Source organism: Mus musculus, chromosome 14 (assembly GCF_000001635.26).
Source record: "Mus musculus strain C57BL/6J chromosome 14, GRCm38.p6 C57BL/6J".
NCBI lineage: Eukaryota > Metazoa > Chordata > Mammalia > Rodentia > Muridae > Mus > Mus musculus.
Window position 1 is genome coordinate 65,894,826 of NC_000080.6, and position 21,047 is coordinate 65,915,872.

The 21,047-nt window shown below is 42.8% G+C and overlaps 1 long non-coding RNA gene across 2 annotated transcripts; it reads left to right on the forward strand.

Moving 5' to 3' along the window:
• The first annotated feature begins 8,211 nt into the window (after window positions 1-8,211).
• Window positions 8,212-19,429, forward strand: Gm41181. Of its 2 annotated transcripts, none has more exons than XR_874726.2 (3): window positions 8,212-8,265; window positions 17,880-18,078; window positions 18,508-19,429. It is a non-coding gene; the product is annotated as a predicted gene, 41181 (long non-coding RNA). The 2 variants fall into 2 exon arrangements; XR_874727.2 differs by having other exon boundaries at window positions 17,880-17,974.
• The last annotated feature ends 1,618 nt before the right edge of the window (window positions 19,430-21,047 follow it).

Below are 21,047 nucleotides of genomic sequence, written 5' to 3' on the forward strand. Positions count from 1 at the left end.
TTGCATCAATAGTTGTTAGAGAATTGGTCTGAAGTTCTCTTTCTGGCTTCATAGAATGACTTTGGCAGTGTTCCTTCTGTTTCTATTTTGTGGAATAGTTTGGGGAGTGTTGGTATAAGCTCTTCGAAGGTTTGGTAGAATTCTGCACTAAAACCATCTGTCCCTGGGCTTTTTTATTTTATTTTATTTTTATTTTTATTTATTTATTTTTTGGTTGAGAGACTTTTAATGACTTCTTCTATTTCTTTAGGGGTCATAGGGCTGTTTAAATACTTTACCTGATCTTGATTTAACTATGGTAAGTGGTAAGTTGTGTCTGTCTAGAAAAATTATCCATTTTGTTAAGATTTTCAATTTTGTGGAACACAGGCTTTTGAAATAAGACTTAATGATTCTTTGAATTTCCTCACTGTTTATTGTTATGTCTCCCTGTTCATTACTGATGTTTATTTGGATTCTCTCTCTCTCTCTCTCTCTCTCTCTCTCTCTCTCTCTCTCTCTCTCTCTTGGTTAGTTTGGCTAAGTGTTTTTCTATCTTGTTGATTTTCTCAAAGAACCAGCTCTTGTTTTTTTTGTTTTTTGTTTTTTTTTTTTGTTTTTTTGTTTTTTGTAGAGCTTTTAAATTGCTAGTATAAAAACTTTCTAATTTCTTTATGGAGGCACTTAGCACTATGAACTTTCCTCTTAGTACTGCTTTCATTGTATCCCATTAATCTGGTTATATTCAACCTTCATTTTCATTGAATTCTAGAAGGTCTTTAATTTCTTTCTTTGATCATTGAGTAGAGAGTTGTTCAGTTTCCATGAGCCTGTAGGTTTTCTGGTGTTTCTGTCATTGAAGTCCAGCTTTAATTCATGCTGGTCTGATAAGATACAAAGCATTATTTTAATTTCTTGTATCTGTTGATGCTTGCTTTGTGGCCAACTATATGGTCAATTTTAGAGAAGGATCCATGAGGTGCTGAGAAGAAGGTATATTCTTTTTTGTTTAGGTGAAGTATTCTGTAGATGTCTGTTAGGTCCATTTGACTCATAATATTGGCTAGTTTCATTATTGACCTGTTAATTGGTGAGAATGGGGTGATGAAATCATCCACAATAATGTGTGGGGTTCAATGTATGATTTAAACTTTAGCAATGTGTCTTTTACAAATGTATGTGCCCTTGCATTTAGGGTATAGATGTTCAGAGTTGAAATATCATCTTAGCAGATTTTTCCTTTGATGGGTATGAAGTGTCCTCTGTATCTTTGATTAATTTTGGTTGAAAGTCTATTTTATTAGATATTAAAATGGCTAGTCCAGCTTGCTTCTTGGGTTCATTTGCTTGGAAAACTTTTTTCCAGTCATTTACTCTGAAGTAATGTCTATCTTTAACAATGAGGTGTGTTTCTTGTATGCAGCAGAATGATGGATCCTGTTTTAGAGTCCATGCTGTTAGCCTATGTCTTTTTATTGGGAAATTGAGTCTATTGATGTTGAGAAATATTAGTGACTAATGATTGTTACTGGATTGATGTTAGTGATATTAGTGTGTGACTATATGTATGTGTGTGTGCACACATGCTTCCCTTGTTTTTGCTGGTATGGAATTACTTATTTTGTATGTTTTCTTAAATGTAGTTATCCTCCTTGGGTTGGAGTTTTTTCCTTCTAGTATTTTTCTGTAGGGCTGGATTTGTAGATAGATATAGTTTAAATTTGAATTGTCTTAAATGTCCTATTTTCTCCATCTATGGGGATTGAGAGTTTTGCTGTGTATAGTAGTCTAGGTTGACATCTATCATTTTTTAGAGATTGCAAGTTATCTAACCAGGCCCTTCTAGCTTTTAGAGTATCTATGAGAAATCAGATGTAATTCTAATATGTCTGCCTTTGTGTGTTACCTGGCCTTATTCCCTTACTGATTTTAATAGTCTTTGTTCTATAGATCTTGTGTTTTGATTATTATGTGGTGGCAGTATTTCTTTTCTGGTCCAGTCTAATTGGTGTTCTATATGCTTCTTGTATGTTTATAGATAACTCTTTCTTTAGGTTGATAAAGGTTTTTTCTATGATTTTGTTGAAAATATTTTCTGGCCCTTGGAGCTGGGTCTTATTACCTTCTTCTTTTGCTATTATTTTTAGGTTAGGTCTTTTCATTATGTCCCAGATTCCCTGGCTTTTTTGTGTAAGGAATTTTTTTAGATTTAACATTTTCTTTGACTGGTGTATAAATTCCTTCTGTTGTATCTTCTATGCCTGCGATTTTCTTTTCCATCTCTTGTATTCTGTTAGTGGTGCTTGTTTCTGTTGTTCATGTTCTCTCTCCTAGATTTTCTGTCTCTGGGATTCCCTCAGTTTGTGTTCCCTCTTTATTGATTCTATTTCCATTTTCAGGTCTTGAACAGTTTTATTCATTTCCTTCACCTGTTTAATTGTATTTTCCTGTATTTCTTTAAGGAATTTGTTTCCTCTTTAAAGGCCCTTATCATCTTTTTAAGGTTGGATTTAAGGTCATTTTCTTGCATTTCAGTTGTGTTAGGATATCTGAGGCTTGCTGTAGTAGGGTAGCTGTGCTCTGAAGGTCTCACAATGCCCTGGTTTTTGTTGATAGTATTCGTTTGAGGGCCTTTAATCATCTGGATGGCTTTATCCCTGGATGTTGCTGTTGTAGTAGGTATTGGGAGGGTGCCTAACCTTAATGATGGCTGTCTTTGGGCTGTATGATTCTGGATCAGCAGGTCTGATGGAGGTGGACAAAAAGGTAGGGGAATAATGGAGGTCTGCTCTGCAATTTTCTTTATTGCCTTTGTCTGATTTTATTATCAGATTTATACTGGCCTTATAAAATGAGCAGAGATTATTTTTTATTTTGTGAGTGTGCATAATAATTGCATAACATAATGTTTAAATCTTTTATAGAATGCAGCTGTGGAGGCATCAAAGTCATAACTTCTTTGTGAGAACCTTTTGTTCTGCTTTAAAAGCTCAATTTCTTTAAAAGGTATAACTGTGTTATTGCCTCTTGAGGTGTTTTTTATAAGTTGTGTTATTCAATGATCTTGATCTCATTTTTTTAAAAAGATCAGTTTATTGTGAGTACATGGTAGCTGTCTTCAGACACACCAGAAGAAGGCATTGGATTTCACTACAGATGGTAGTGAGCTATCATGTGGTTGCTGGAAATTGAACTTAGGTCCTCTGGAAGAGCAGTCAGTGCTCTTAACCACCGAGCCATCTCTCCAGTCCTCCATCTCATGTATTATCAAATCAATTGGCACTTATTTGCACATACTATTTCTTCATTTTCCCTTTAATGTCTATAGGTGTATGTAATAGCATTATCTCTTTGTGGTATTGAGGTTTATGCTTTTCATTTAAATTCAATTACTTTTTGGGGGGATTAATCAATTTTATTTATTTTTTCAAATAACTCTGGCTTCTCTAGCTCTATTGCTTGTATGAGATTTGTTGTTGTTGTTGATGATTTTTGTTCCCATAGTTCTTGCTCTTTTAACTTCTGTTTACCTTTCAGTCTAATTTTCTCTTCTCCCTACAATTAATTTTTATTTGAGGCCTGGTCTCATGTAGCCCAAGGTGGCCTTGAACATGCTAAGCAGCTTAGACTGGCCCTGAGCTCTTCTGGCTCTTCTTGCATCCATTTCCTGCATGTTGGAATTACAGGCATGCATCAGCCTGGAAGGCTGGGGATTGAACCCAGGGCTTCACACATGCTAGGCAATCATGCTACCAACTTCATCCCGGCCCCAGTGCTCATGACAGCTTTCTTATGCATATTATTTTCATGGTGTGTCTTTTGCCAACCAATACTTCAAATCTACCCTCGTAATTAAAGCATGCCTAATATAGATAATATCAAGTTGGATGTGCAAACAATTTTTTAAAAGATTTTCTTTAATGAATGCTCCCCTTGCCTTTACAGCTGTGATTCATGTGTGTGCCTGTTACCCACAGAGGTCAGAAGAGGATACTGGATCCCCTGGAACTGGAGTTATGAATGTTTGTGTGCTGCCATATGAGTGCTGGGAATTAAACCTAGGTCCTCTGCAACAGCAAGAACTCCTAGGCGTTAAGCCATCTAGCTTTGGATATTTAACACATACATAAATAGCAATCTCTGAACTTTAGTTATTTAGTTCTTCAGCATTTAATATGCTTTTGGATAAAGTATGGATCCCATCTGTCACTTTTTCCTGTTTGTTTGTTCTGCTAATCATCTATTGCTCTGATTTTGCCTGTTCATGAGTTAGCAGAATAGTTTTAAATATCATTTTATCATTTCTTCTATTTTTATCTTAACAATGGGCTCACTTTTTTTTCAAGTTTAGAAAGCCTTTAATTTTTACTGGACATTACTAAAGATGCTTTTAGAAACCATGGGATCTCTCATGTTCCCCTAGGAGCTTTCCTTTGTGTTCCGTCACACACATCAATCATCAGCTTAGCCTCGCCCATTTGCCTGGACTCATTTCAGGCAAATCTGTGAGAAAACCCACACATTTTCCTGACCTCTAAATTCATGCTTTAATTCTAGATTTTATTTTCTGGGTTTGTCTTTAGGGTTCTTTCTTTTGTGTAGACATCAGACCTTACTCTAGCTTGCAGTCTTTAGCCTCTGCACACCTCAGTCTGATGTTTGGGATGCTAACAATTCTGGATGTTGTTCTTTCCCACCTCTTGGTCCAGATTTCCAGTATCATCAGGACTTCTCTCCAATGCCACTCTTAACTGACAGTCTCTCTGTTCCCCCCACCCCTGCCCCAGCAGTGCTTCCCTGCACATGTGAAGCCCTGCACTTCCTAAGGCCTCACTGATGGCCCAAATACAATGCCTTCTCTGCAGACCTCTACTTCTCAATGCCCTGCCTTCAGATCACAATTGCTCTAGCTGCCTTACACTCTCAGCTCTTACTCCTAAGCTGAGCAAGACTATTATGTCTTTTTTGAGACAGGGTCTCTCTACATTGACCTGGATGTCCTGGAACTAACTACATAGTCCAGGCTGGCTTCAAACTAAGAGATCTACCAGACTCTGCCTCTCGAATGCTGGATTAAAGGAGTGTGCGACTATATCCTGCCTATTGTATCTTGATCTTAAAACAACAACAACATCAAACCCCCAACCTTTATAAATGAGCGTATGTATTTGTGTAATGTGTATCTTTATATCTCTGTGTGCTTTCTCTCTCTTTTTGTATATGTGTGTCTGTGTGTCTGTGTATCTCTGTGCTGTGTGTGTGTGTACGTGTGTGTGCAAGTATGCTTGAGTGCATAAACACATTCTGGTATGTACATGTGGAGGTCAGAGAACAACCCAGAATGTTATCTTCAGGAGCATTGTCCATCTCCTTTGAGACAGGAGCACTCATTGGCTTAGAGTTCATCAGCTGGATTAGACTGGCTGGAGTCTTCCTGTCCCCACTCTCTCAGTGCTGGAATCACAAGTATGCACTACTATACCCAGTGTTTTCAAATGGGGTCTGGGGATAGTTTCTATGGAATGAATCTGGCAGTGTGTTGCTGGAGACTGAGGAGGAGAAAGGGGAGGGGAGTGGGGAAGACAGAGACAGAGAGACAGAGAGAAAGAGGAAAGTGATTTTGGCATGAAGGTCAGAAACTAAAGTGGGAAGCAGACTCATGAGCCAACATTGATTTCTTGGGATTGGGGTTATTTTAAGAGTCCTTCATTGTAAGCCCCTACCGGAAAGCTGAGTCACCTGGCAGGGGGAGGGGAATCTGTGATCAGATGTGGGAAAGCGATAGGGTAGGAGAACTTGGCTGAGGTGAGCAAAGATTTAAGTACCTGCAAAAGGCAGAGATAATTCCAGGACCACAAGGAAATGGGCATTGTGGTTGAGAATGAGGTCAGAGGAAGGACACAGGGACACGTGAGTATTGAAACTTACTGGAATCCCAGAGGAGGTGGGCTTAATGTAGCAGATAAGAACCTTCCTACAGGCAGTTTACAGGAGGAGAGAGAGAGAGAGCAACACAGTGGGAGGCCTCCCCCTTGATGGCAGGGGCTGTCAACTTGAATCATTGCCATCCGGAACTGACTAAGTGTCAGAGGCTGTGAAAGTGCCTTGAAATGAATCATGATGTCATGACAAGTGTCAGATGGAAGAAAGAAAACTGAGCTGCCGAGTTCCCAAACTGTCCCTAAGCTGGTTAAAGGCAAATGCTTCCTGTTTTGTTAAGGCAGCCCACCTACTTAACTGGGTTTTGTTTGTTTGTTTTTTGTTTTGTTTTGTCTTATTTATTTATTTTTTTTGGAAGGGGCAGGTGGTGGTGGTAGGGGAGGCAGACAAAGTGTCCCACACATCCCTAATTGTCCCCAAGCTCCCTATGTAGCCAAGGATGCCCTTGTAGGTACCTCTAACCATTTTTGCTTTCACCTCTCATGTTTGGGGATCTCAGAGATAGACCACTGTGTTCTGTTTGTGCTATGCTGGGGATCGAACCCAAGACCTTATGCATCCTTAGTAAGAATTCTGCCAACTGAGCTGCATTCCCAGCCCCATCTTGACTTTTAAAATATTTAAAAATTAAAACAGTTGCTTTACACAGTTGTTTTGTTGGTTTGTTTGTTTTCAAGACAGGGTTTCTCTGTGTTGCCCTGGCTGTCCTAGAAGTCACTCTGTAGACCAGGCTGGCTTCAAACTCAGATCTGCCTGCCTCTGCCTCCAGAGTGCTGGGATTAAAGACTAGAGCTACCACCCCTCACCTTGCTTCACAGTTATAAAAACCCAAAGGCACAAAACAGGGAAACGTCATTCTCCTGTTGCTTCTGCTCTGAAATCCATCTGCCAGTGGCAGCTTCTGTCACCCCGTTAGGTGGAGGTTCCCGTGGCTGCTCTCAGCGTGGAGAAGAGTGTTTGCTATGATGCACATACGGAGGCCTGGGGACAATTTGCAGGAGTTGGTTTTCTCCTTCTAGCATGTGAGTTCCAGGGACTGAACTCAGCTCATTAACCTTAGCAGTGAGTGTCTTTACCCACTGAGCCATCTTGTCAGTGCCTGATTCCTTCTTTTTAAAGTGACAGTGGAGATTGGACTGAGAGGACACTGTGCGTGCCAAGTAAGTGCTCAGCTGCTGAACTGCTAAACCCCTTTGTGCTTGTTTTGCTTTGTTCTTTTGAGATAGGGTTTAGCTTTATATTCAGTCAGGTCTGGAATTCTCTTACCTCTACCTTCCTAGTGCTGGGATTACAGGCATTCACGGCCATACCTGGCTTTGTTATTATTATTAATATCACATAATTTCCCATCTAACAGATGTATCATAGTTGACCTAGCCTACTATTAATCTTCAGTGTTTACTATTACATATGATGTTATGTAAGCTTTATGAATACTTTGTTTCCTCTGTGTGTGTGTGTGTGTGTGTGTGTGTGTGTGAGAGAGAGAGAGAGAGAGAGAGAGAGAGAGAGAGAGAATGAGAGAATAGGCATAGGGCTGCAAGGTCAAAGGTCTTCCAAAATATGGAGACTGCTTCTCTCTTTTTAAATGCACAATGTATGAACAGGTGAAGCCAGCAGGCAAACTATTTATCTGACTGTTGGAAGGAACCTGGTCACAGAGAGTGTTATTTTGCTGTTGGCCTTGGCTCTTCTAGCACAGAGGCATGCCCTATATTTATGCTTACATGCAATACCTTTATTTCATTTCAGATGGCCAAGCTTAGAAGGTGCTAGAAATTGCAGACTAAGTGGGCAACATCTGCTGAGGTCCCTGGGCTCATGCATTCGAGGAGAGTTGGCAGGTCTGTCTATTTACTTTCTGAAAGTTTACATCTTGGACCAGCCTTCTTGTAGGCTAAGGGTTCCTCTGCTGGATCCAGCTCAGCTTGACCAGAGCCAAGACAGCCCATATGTGCTTCCTTCTATGCCACCAATGTCTGTGAGGACCAGGGACTGAGATGACCTGGATGGATCACACTCGAAACAGGGGCCCCCAAATTCTACATCAGCTAGATGTCTTTTGCACTTTTACCTTTAAGTACAATAGGCCTTTTGTTCCCACGCACAGGGCTTGGGAATCCTGTTTTCCCACCTGAGTCCCTTGTCTGTGTAGTGGGAAGATTATGAGGGACAAATATGCCACAGCACAGTGCATGGCGTCAGTGCCGTGCTGGGTCATTGGCTTAGCTTGGAAGGTCATGGAATTATTGGGGATTTTTAGCAACAGGTCCTGTTTCACTTCCTTGTTCCACAGAGGCTTCCAGCCCCAGCCAGACACAAGTCCTGCTCTGCTCAACGTGCTGGGTGAGAACAAAGCAATCTCTACTGTCTCCCTAGGCCCATCCTTTGGTTAGGAGCAGGTCTAGAGACTCCTGGCCCCAGAGGGTGACTTTATTTCTGCTGGACATTTCTGCAAGTGATTGAGGAAGTTACTCCTCTTGGGACCTTCTTTCATTACTTGGAACGTGCCTGCAAGACTCTGCTTCTGGCTTGTATGACCTCTTCTTAATGACTTGCTTTGGCCTTGCATTCAGAGTATTTCTGGTGGACTTCCAGCATCAGAGGGGCTTATCTGGAGGCTGTTACAGAAAGCGTCTTGAAACACAGACCTTCATGCCTAGTCTCTCTCTCTCTCTCTCTCTCTCTCTCTTTCCTTTCATCCCTTCCCTTTTCAAAACATTGTGAGATAATTATTCAGAAGAGTAGAAAAACATATTTTAAAAAGAAATTGTAAAGCCAATATTTGAGCCCTTTTCACCCAGGAAGAAGCAGGAGATTGCAAGCCCCTAAAGCCCCAACTGCTCCCTGGACTGTCCTCTCTAGTCCCTTTCTATGTGGGAGCTGCGGGTTAGATCTCCCTTCCTAAACCAGTCTGGTAACTTTTCATTTACGTGTGTTTTTTCCTGAAACATCCATAGAAGCCCTCACTGCATGCAGGCACAGCTAGTCCTGTCTTCTCTCTAAAACCATGCTCTCCCATCTGTGTTCCATTTGGCCCCTTTACCCTTTTCTTCCTCACCATTAGTCACCGCTCACCGCCAGGCATGAGTGCAGCACATTTCCTCTTGTAGATGGAAGCAATTACAGAGGACAAACCCCAAATGTGCCATTAATTATAGACACAAAGACGAGTTACCAAATACCAGGATCCACGAAATACAGGGGGCATTCAATATGTACTTTTGGACGAATGAGCTTCTTGGATTCATCTCTGTTACTCTGACCTAGAATTCTCTTCCCACAGAAGCCAAGGAAGCCTGTCAGCTCCCTAGCTATTCCTTGCCTCTCCTTGTCTGACTTGTCTATCCTCTGTTTCTCTCTCTCTTGGCCCCTCTGGGTAGATATACAATACATAGTGCAGTTGGGAGCAGAGACCATAGCAGGTAGTGAGAGAATTTGATACAAAGATTTAGCAACAGACTTATGCCCTAGAGAAAAGGCAAGGGAAAAGAAAAACCTACAAGGTTGCAGAAGTTGCAGTCCTAGAAAGCCTTCGCTCCCCTAGGCTGGAGAACAAGGAGGAAAGTCTGTGATGTCATTGAGAAAATCTGTCATTGTCAATCAGAAACTTTGAGGAGCAACCCATAAAGCTGAAGGAGAGCTATCTGAGGAGAGAACTCAGTGTTGGTATCTCTGATCTTGGAGGAGTCCTAGACATCTGTTAGGGTTTTCAACATGGGGAGGGCATGGTGGGTTCTTTTGGGGAAACTAAGCTGCATTCATTGGCTGCCATGGGAAGGACTTGCTGCTGTGATTATGGAGTCAAGTGGGAGGCTGGGGAGTGCTCACAGAATGGGAGCCCTGTCCTGTGGCAAGCAGCAAGCAGATGGCAGAAGAGGTGAATCTCTTTCTGAACTCCAGGTCTGTGCTCTGCATTTCACGGGCAGAGCCAACTAGGCAAGAAGGATGCGGTTGGGCAAGGGAAGAGTTCTTTCTCAGCATGGTAAAGTGGGCCCAGAGAACAGGATGAATCTGGGGCTGAGGGTCAGAGTTTATTGACTCACACAGGCAGGTAGCAGGGTAACACAAGAACTCCCCGAGACCACTAGCTTAGATCATATCTTCCCTGCTTTGACCCACACAGACCAAACATCAACTCTGAGACTGGAGAGGGAGAGATGCTCCTGGGTCACCTTACAGCTTGTCAGCTGAGCACATATGTGCACAGATCACTACGGTGCCAGGTGCAGACGAAAAGTGCAGGCCCTTTATGTGAAATACGATCCATTTAAAGTCATCCACTCCCACACTAAATAATTTCTCTATTTTAGAATGAGTGATGGGGGGAGGTGGGCTTTAAGAGGCAAAACTGAGTTTTGAATAGTTCTGAAGGCTAGGAAGGAGTCATCCATACAAAGGTTATGAGGAAGAATAGACCATCTATGACAGTCACATGTTTATTCTCTGAGAATGATACCTGCTAAGCTCACGTGAGAAGTTCAGAAAGGTGACATGCTTTGAGAAAACAAGAGAGAGGCTGAAGGACAGAGAGGATGGAGAAGTCAACAGGTCAGCAGGTTTTAAGCAAGCACAGCCCAAAAGCCTTGTAAAATGTATGGATTTGAACTGACAAGATGGCTTGGTGGGAAGAGCAGTTTACACACAGCCTGATGGGGTCAGTTTGATCTATAGAGCCTGCAGTAGAAGCATGGATCAACTCCTGAAAGTTGTTCTTTGATATCCACATGTATGCATGCCATGGCATGTACACACACGTGTACATGCGCGCGCACACACACACACACACACACACACACACACACACACACACACATGACATGTTTATACACACACACTAAAAATTTAGATTTTATTCTAAGTGGGATTAGAAACACTGGAAAGGTTCTAGGCACAGAGCAGAAGTGATCTGATTTATGCTAACGAATGAAGAAACAGATAAAACTTAAAACAAAAACCAGTTGCTCCATGGAGAACCAAAGTGAGGATGAAAAGAGTGAGACTCAGAAGTGTTTGCACATCTGTAATTCTCCTTCTGGTTCTAGAAGGGAAGAGGGTACCTCTCCCCAGAGCTAAGTCATTCTAAAAATCCATCCACCTGTCCACCCATCCATCCATCCATCCACCCATCCACCCCTTCATCCATCCATCCATCTATCCATCCATCCATCCATCTATCCATCTATCCGTCCACCATCTATCCATCCCTTCATCATCCATCCATCCAATCATCCATCCACCATCCATCCCTTCATCCATCTATCCATCCACCCATCCCTTCATCCATCCATCCATCCATCCATCCATCCATCCATCCATCAATCCATCATCCATCCATCCATCCACCCATCCACTGTGGGTGCTCTTGCGATGACCATGGTTCATGTGTGGCTGTCAGAGGACAACTTGTCAGAGTTCTCTCCTTCCATCTTGCATGAGTCCTAAGGATTGAACTCAGGTAATCAGGCTTGGCGGCAAGCACTTCTACCTGATAAGCCACCTTGCCAGCCTACCATGAGCTAAGGAGGAGCCAGATGGACTGTAAGAATACCAAAACCATGGTTGAAATCTAAAATGCCCCAATAGGTTCCTGATTTGAATGCTTCTTCAGCAGCTGGTGGCAATATTCTGAAGGCTATGGGACTTGTAGGAGGAGGGGCCGGACTGGTGGAACTAGAGCACCAGGGGCAGGACTGGAAGGTTAAAACTGATCTCGAGCCCTGCTTCACAAGTCTTCTGGGGTGTCACCCATACAGTTCCCACGCCACAAGCTGAGCTGTACTACCAAGCAGAGGTTGACGAAGCCCCTTGAAACTGTTCTAAAATGAACGAGTCACCCACCTGTCCATCAATCCACCATCCATCCATCCATCCATCCACCCATCCACTGTGGGTGCTCCAGGTATCCTGTCACCTTGAAACAAAAGTAAATAAGACAGGGAGGGGTGAGATTCCCTGACTGCACATAGCAACCACACAGAGACTAGATGCATCCAGTTCTCGATAATGAGAAATTGCAATGGGAAGTGACTGACTGAATTAACACAGAAAAAAAGAGGCAAGAAGCACCTCACACAGCAGTCTGCCTCTTGGTATCCTTGGCTATCTCTCTCTTCCTTGTCTCTGGAATCTGACAAGTATTCCTTCCATTGATGAATGCAGCACTGGTGACGGGAACTTCGGTTGTCCTGTTCTTGGTCCCAAAGAGTAAACTCTCCCTTTTCTTCATCTCTTCCTCTGTCAGTCCATTTCTGTCATTTTCTTTCTCTTTCTGTAATCACTAACACTGTTGGTCATCACCTTCATCACCACCATCACCATAATCACTCTCACCATCGTCACCATGATCTCCATTACCACCATTATCATCATCGTTGCCACCACTATCTTTTATCCCTCTTCTCTACACCGTCTTTATTGTCCTACCTCTGTTTTTCCTTTCTCAGGCAAAAGGGGTCATTTATTAGCTAATATACTGCAAGACTGAGATGGGGACCTGTTTGGTTTTGTGTATGATCACACTAAGCACCAATATCTATGTCTCTGTTCTGTATGGTGGCTTCTGTCTTGGGCAGATTCTGCTTAGAGACTGAAGCAAATAGCCTCAAGAAGTCCAGAGTTAGCAAACCTGGGGGCAGGGGGTGGGGGGAGCGGGTGTCCTTTATCTGATACTTCCAGTAAGTCTGGGAGATAATCTGCTGTTCATGGACAGCCTTGGCCGTATGCCCAATGGTGCAGTCACTGAGGCGTTATCACCAGCCTGACCTGAATCACTTGTTATCCTCTGGGGGGGAATGTGGTTGGTGAGGTCAGCCCTGTGTGAACCACATGATGTTATTTAAAGTGTTTATCCGTAGAGCAGCAGTGTTGATATCTGAAGTGTAAGAAAAGGATGCTTGGCAGACCAGTACAACAGTTATCTGCTACAGGCAGCATTTGACGTGGGCTTCAGTAATAAAATGGAAGAGCATTCTGGGAGGAGCTGAGGACAAGCCCAAGGTGTGGACTGGGGACAGTTAACCAGCAGGCTGCCCTGTGCCCGGGGTTGGGGTTGGGGGTGGGATGGGGTGCTTCAGGACAGCAAAGGAGGCAGAGACTGCCTGTGTTGTTTTTCAGAAGCTCCCGTTGTGACTCTTACTGTCACGGCTGTTCTCATCTTTTGAGTTCCATGATGGAAGAATTTAAATAAACCCAAAGACACAAAACAGACCAGATAACCAACACACATGGGCTTGCCACCCCGCTTCCCAGTTATAAATGGTCTGCCGGTTTTAAGTTGCTGACCTTCCCTCGTGGAGTGCGCTAAGACAAACCCCAGACACCACGTCATGTTTCCTCTAACCCTGTCCAGCATTACATCAGTCGGTTGTTCATAGCTGTGACGTAATACCGGAGACAAACAGCTTAAAGAAAGTACTTTACTCTGCCTTACAGATCCAGAGGTTTCTGTTCATGATCCCCGGGCAGTGTGCTCCTGGGCTGGTAGAACAGCGTGGTGGAGGAAAGCTGCTCCCCTCGTGGCGGCCAGAAAGCAGGGAGACCGGCGTGAAGGGGCCAGGGACGAATACATCTTTCTAGGATGTATTTGTTACTTTTCTCATTATAGGGCAAAACATCTGGCAATGTAGACTTGAAGAGTTTATTTCGGCTCACAATTTGGGAGTACATGCAGGGAAGCACGGGGCAAGTGTGAGGGTGGGGCAGGACAAAGAGGCAGCTGGTCTTGTTGTACTACAGTCAGTAAGCATAGAGATGGATTCTCAACATTCAGCTCTTTTCTTTCCTCCTCTTCTCTTTGTTATTCGTAAAGGACCCCAGTCTGTTGAATGACACTGTCCATATTCAGGCAAAATTTCTACCCTCTTTAGAAACACCAAGATGTGTATCTCCTAGATAATTCCAAATCTAGTCACGTTGAAAATGAAGAGTAACCTATACATAGGGGATGACCCCAGTCACCTACTTCTTCCAATGAGACCCTGTGTCTCACAGTTCTATCACCCTACATAGTATAGTCTATTCAAGTTTAAAACATATTAATTAAGCCTGCCATAGTAGATCATACATTTAATTCCAGCACTGAGAGTCAGAATCAAGTGGATCTCTGTGATTTTGAGACCAGCCTGGTCTAGACAGTGAGTTCTGGGACACTGCTAGAGTTGTCTCAAAAAAAATCCATCAAATTACATCTTGTGTCCCATAGACCCCCCTCAAATACCAAGGCTATTGTCAAGGATATTGGTTAGTCTTCATAACTTGATGGTAAAGCCCTGTTGCTGAAGGCAGAACTTATGTTTTTGAACATGGTGAAATCGAGCTGGCTCCCAACTAGAAGCTTCACCCCTGCTGACTGGCATGAAGAGTGCTGAGGAATACCCAAGATACAGTCACAGACCATATGAAGCTTAAGAAGAAGAAAGAACAAAATGTGGATGCTTCAGTCTTTCTTAGAAGGGGTAACAAAATACTCACGGAAGGTAGAGGGTAGGAGGGACTTGGGATGAAGAGAGGAGGGAGAGGGGGAGAAAGGGGGCAAGATCAGGTATGAGAGGAATCAGGGATGATATACAGAGGGTCAGGAATTTGAACAGAGGTGGGTAGCAATGGGGGATGGGGAACTGGGGGCCTGGAGGTAGCCACCATCAAGTCCCAGATGCTAGGAAAGCAAGAGGCTCCCAGGACACAACAGGGTTAAAATGCCAAACAAAGGGGAGGGAGAACCTGTAGAGACCATACCCAGAGGTTCTGCAAGGCTCCTGGTTGGGGGGTGGGACCAGCCACTCATCTCCAAATTCTTAACCCAGAAGGGCTCCTGTCTAAAGGAAATAGGGGGACAAAGTGTGGAGCTGAGACTGAAGGAAAGGCCACCCAGAGACTGCCCCACCTAGGTATCCATCCCATATACAGTCAACAAACCCAGACACTATTGCAGAGGTCAAGAAGTGCTTGTGGACAGGAGCCTGTTATAGCTGTCCCCTGAGAGGCTCTGCCAGAGCCTGACAAATACGGAGGCGGATGCTTGCAGCCAACCATTGGACTGAGCATGGGGTCCCCAATGGAGTAGTTAGAGAAAGGACTGAAGGAGCTGAAGGGGTTTGCAACCCCACAAGAGGAACAATAATATCAACCAACCAGACCCCCCAGAGCTCCCAGGGACTAAACCACCAACCAAAGAGTACACATAGAGGGACCCATGACTCCAGCCTCATATGTAGCTGAGGATGGCATTGTCTGGATCAATTGGAGGAGAAGCCCTTGGTCCTGTGAAGACTTGGTTCCACCAGGGCGGTGAGGTGGGGAGTAGTTGGGTGGAAGGGGGAGCATCCTCATACGGGCAGGGGGAGGGGGTATGGGAGGGGGTTTCAGAGGGGAAATCCGGAAAGGGAATAACATTTAAAAAGTAAATATATAAAATATCCAATTTAAAAGAAAAGAAAATTACATTGTGCATTGCTGAAGGAGAAAAATAAATGTCAATATCACCCAGCTACAAACTCTGTGACCTACAACAGAGAGCTGCCTGAAAGATATGCTGGTGTAATAGTGGCACACATGTTATGGACATAACCAACTGCTTTTATAAAAATTGGATGTCAGGTTCACTCCATGAGATGGTGCTCATCGCTTCTAAAGACCTAAACTTAGCAGTGGCCAAGACCCTGAGACTAGAAAGGTCACAAGGGTAGGAGAAGCCTACTTCTGTTGTTCTGATAAAGAAACATAGCAATAAAATTACTCGTAATGGCATATTATGACATAGGCACACCACTCTCATCAGAGAAGTAGAAGGTTGTCAACACAGAGATCCACAACTTGACAGTGGGCAGAGAGTAAGAGACTTTGGATCAACTCAGCTTTGAATGGGATGCTTTTTTTCAAAGCTCTCTCTTTAACTGAGGGATCTATGTGGAAGAATAGGTTGTAGGTGGTTTTTGGCTACTTTGTGGGTTCTTTCTTCCACCCTTCTCCATCCCCTTTCTTCAACCCTTTCAACCCGCTAATAAGAGAGAAAAGAAGGATAGAGGTAAAAGGAAAGAGCTCCCCGAATAAAGTCAGGTGTCAGAGATGGGGTGATGTTATCATTAGACTACTTCCTGCCAATTAGGGGCATCTGGTCCCTTGGGACAAATTTGATCTTTGCTGTCAGAATATCTAATTTCTTCTTGTTGTTTCTTCTTTGCACATGACTACTTGACAAACTGCAACCACCAACAACCAACCAACAACCCACCACACCTCTCGAGGCCCTAGTACTTATATACCTTCTGAAAAGTCCCCGGAATTACAGATGTCACATAATCAGAGAACTATCTGCAGCTGGCAAAATCATGCCCCTACTAGAGCACGAGGCAAATCATAGTCACCTGCTGTGAAGCAGCCCCATATCCCCACACCTGGGATTAAAACAAAAACACATTCTTATAATATTTCTGTGGTTTTTTTTAATGAAACCAAAATTCTAGAATTCTCACTATAGTAGGTAGAAAGACCCTAAGAGCTACATATGGTGGATGACTCCAAAGACATAAAGTCTTTTAGACACAACAGGACTGACACACATATGAACTCAGTGACTGTGACAGCACACACAAGATCTTCACAGGTTCAAACCAGACTAAGTGCCAGCACAGAGTAGGGGAAGTAGATACATAGCCCTACCCCTAACCAAGAAGGTTTTACAATTAATACCTGCTGAGAAAGGAAACAAAATCAGTTTTCTCAAATGGTGTCTCACTGGTTATATCAGCCACACACAAGGGCAGCCTCCATGTCCAGGAATAGTTGGCCAGCACAAAATATACTCCATGTCTTTGTGTATGTGAGTGTGCTTTTTGTTTGTATTCATTGGCTGCTGCTGCTGCTCCTCCTCCTCCTCCTCCTTCTCTTCCTCCTCCTCCTTCTCCTTCTCCTCCTCCTCCTCCTGTTTCATCATCATCATCAATCTTACTAGTTTCCTATAGTTTAGTTTTGTTAGCTTTGATTTTCCTTGTTTGTTTTGTCTTATCTTTAAGAAAGAGAGAAAGAACTTGAAGTTGGGTGGATAAAGAGGTGAGGACCGTCTGAGAGAAGTTGGGAAGGGGGAAGAATATGATTAAAATGTATAAAATATTTAAATAAATAAATTAAACCCATAATCCATCAACAAAGGCAGAGGCCTCATGATCCAGTCACTTTTCTGAAGCTCCATCTGTGCATCCAAATCCGTTGTCAACCATCACAAATGTCTTTCTAAGTCACAGAGACACTTAAAGCCTGTAGCTATGACGCACCGCCACATTTAACACTACTGTTAATGTGTTCTCACAATTCATTTGGGTTCAAACTATTTCATTTTTTTTCAAACTACTTTCATAAGTTGTTTGTTTGAGGTAAAGTCCAAACCCTGGCCACATCTTGTATTTGTTGAAAAAAAAATTTAACTTTTTTCTTTTTAATAGACTTCTATTTGAAGGTTAATTTCAAGTCTATTTAGTGTATAACATTCTCTCTTACATTTCTCATGGAAATGCTACTTATTTGTTGAAGAAACTGGATCTTTCTGGGTTTGGTTGGCTATCACCTCAATATCATGAAGGTGTGGTTTAACATATTTCTATCTTTGAATGTTAGCTGTAAACTGGAGGGTGGTATAGATGCCGGATTATATTTTGGGTCTGTTTTCTTTTCTTTCTTGTTTTGGCAAGACACCTTCTTAGTGACAAGTTTGCTATGGTGTCCTACAAGGAAACATTCAGCATTTGGCTCTTCTAAAGGGAACACTTTCAAGTTTTCATCTTTAGGAAAGATTCTTGTTGTGCGATATTTTTTGGTAGGTACTAAGTATTAGGCCTAATATATTTATTCTTCATTTGATAAAATTTTGTAAAACTTGTTTTCAGGACTTCAATTCACTAAGCCTTGTTTCTGTATCTATTTTATTTTCTGATTTTGAAAAAAATATTTTCTTTCTATCCTCATAGAACAAGACAGGAAACTGCGCCCCATTTTTCCTGTTCTTTGGAAGAGTTTGTGTTGGATGGAACGTTGTCTTTGAGTGTTTTCGTAGGGTTTGCCTGTAAGTCTTTCTCCACGGACCTGCTGTTTTTCTTGTGGGAGCATTTTAAACCACTTACACGCCTTCAGACCTTTTAGGATTTTTTTCCTTCTTGAGTTTACTTGGTGAGTTATATTTTCCTACAAATTTGTTTATTTCATCTGAGTTTTCAAAGTTATTGGCATTGGATTTTCATAATTCCTCTTAATTTCACCTTTCACATGATAGCACTATTTATACCTTCATGAACTTTTTCTAGTCAACATTGCCTAGGGAAGCAGTTCCTAGCCTATGGATCACGACCTCTTTGGGGTCAGATGACCCTTTCATAGGGATTGCCTAACACAATCGGAAAACACAGATAATTCCATTATGATTCATAACAGTAGCAAAACTACAGTTATGAAGTAGCAACAAAAATAATTTTATGGTTGGGGACCACCACAATATAGAAACTGTATTAAAGGATCGCAGCATCAGGAAGGCCGAGAACCACTGCTCTGGCATGTCTCAGTTTTCATAGTCTTTGACTTTGTTGACCTTCTCTGTTCTAGACTTTCCTCTTACGAACCAAGCATGATGGCACATGCTTGTAATCCCAGCACTCAGGATGTGGAGGCAGGAGGATCAGAGCTAGAGATCACCCTCCACTACAAAGTAAGCTCAAGGCCAACCTGGAATTCAGGACACCAGCTCAAAATTAAATTCCAACCTTTTTTTTCTTGATGTTTTTAATCTCTACATCTTATTAGTTCGTTCTTTCTGGTTTACTGTGTTCTGGCTTACTTTTCTATACTCTGAAGCTGCCATCTTAGCTTTTCTTCTTTGTCCAAAATAATATTTCATGGATACTAATCTTATTTTTAAAGTCTTGCTTCAGATACATTCCTAAACTTCTGAATTATAATCTCCTCATTACAAAACAGTTTGAAAATATAGCCTATATTTATTTAAACCAATTCCTATTCTAATTTCTTTTTGGAAATAAATTACTGCCTTATGATTCTTCTTAAGCAGCGAGTTTTAACTTGTATTCAGTGGAATGCACAGATGATAGATCTACTTGGACAGGTTCACATGCACATATAGATGCATGCAGGAGCCCAAAGAGGCCAGAAGAAGATGTCTGATCCCCCGGAGTGGGAGTTGGTAGTGGTTGGGAGCTGCCTAGTATGGATTTATTTTAGCTTTTCTACTGTCTCAGCTGAATTCTTGATGTGGCTCAAAGCAGAGTTGTTCAGATTTCCAACAGCGCCTCCCTACTGTGCATGCTCAAGCATGTTTCTCAGCTCGGAGTTCTCTCCACTCATGCAGAATCAACTGCTCCATGAGAGGTCTGTGCAGAATTGGGGGCTCCTTCTCTACACAGAATCATCCTGGCCAGTACCCAGTTCCCCAATCCCTGACGTCTATTTCTTCCTTCTGTGAGACCACTAGTTTTTGTAGACTTGTGATTCTCAACCTGTGGGTCTAAACCCCTTTGTGGTTCACATATCAGATATCCTGCATATCAGATACCCTGCTTATCAGATACTTACATTATGATTCATAACAGTAGCAAAATTACAGTTATGATTAGCAATGAAATAATTTTATGGTTGGGGTCACCACAGCATGAGGAACTGTATTAAGGGGTCACAGTATTAGGAAGGTTGAGAACCACTGCCTAGAGACATTTATTCTCTGTACAGAGGTTTGGGAAGAAGCCTGAGGCAAGAGGCTGAAGGGGACCTGGTACTTGCCTCTCACATTCCTACTGTATATATAATAGCAACTGTTGGCAGCTGTCCACGTGATGGATGTGTGAACACATTCAGTATGGTCCTTTCCCTCCCTATTAAACTTTGAGATGTTTCTATGTCTAGAAGAAGGGAGTTCTTTGAGTAAGGCCGGTGATGGATGATGGGGAGCAAGGGAGTTCCAGGTTACAACTTGGGGTTAGGGCAGGCTTGTCCGGGCGATGGAGAGGACCTGGAGTTTCTTGTGCAGAGGCAGCCATAGGTCACAAGTGTGAGTAAAACCATCACATGGTGGAGATTCTTCCGCCGTTTTCCATCAGAAGCAGAGATAGCATCAGTCTGTGATCTTTAGATGACCCGATCCTTTAAAACGGTTGGCGTGGAATCGAGGAAACGCTATAAGGATAGCTTTCAATATTTGATACAAGTTTCTCAGTGATGGAGCTGGGTCTGCACTTTCACAAGTTGGGTGCTGGCTTTTATGGAGGAGAGCACATGACTTCCTTTGAGAAGCCTTCCGGCTCTCATGGTAGACGCACCCTCCTGGGTCCAGCTCCTGCAAGGCCCCTGCTCTTGGTAACAGAACACAGCAGTTGGAACTGCAGATCCTGGCAGCACTTTATTCGGGGCCTTGACACAGCTTTGTCGCTAGCTTGCTCTGAGATGGAGAGAACAACACTCCTTTCTGTGGTGGATTTAATCCTTCTCCAGCTCACTGACCTCCCGACCCCACCACTCTGGAAGAGGTAATCTCAGTAGAACAGAGTTATCAGGAAAACCTCCATCCATCTGGCTGAACAGCTTTTCAAAAACCACCACATTTATTTAGTTATTTACTTACTTACTTTAAAATTATGTGTATGCGTATGTGTCTATGTGGGAATCCGTGCACATAAGAGCAGGTGCCTGTGGAGGTCAGAAGAGGGCATCGGATCACCTGGAGCTGGAGTTACTGGCAGTTGTCAACCCCCAAGGTGGATGCTGGGAACTGAATGACCCCTGCAGGAACGGTATGCATTCTTAACTACTGAGCCATCTCTCCAGGCCTCATTTAACATCTTTAGATTATATGTTACTCATCACTTCAGAGCCTCTGTTTTCTGACCTATAACATGCCAGAGTACTATGCTCATGAAGAAGAAATAAGACAATAAACAGAAACGAAGTAACAACGTGTCCCTTTCTTTATCTCCTACACCTGTGTATCTCACATTTATGAGGCATCATAATTTCCCCGGTCTTGGTCTGTAGAGCACATTCCTTCCCACTCCCAGCTTCTTATCCATCTCCACAGCTCTGAACCAGTGGGTTTAGGGTGCAAGCACAGGCTGTGCACTTTTTATGGGGGCTCTGAG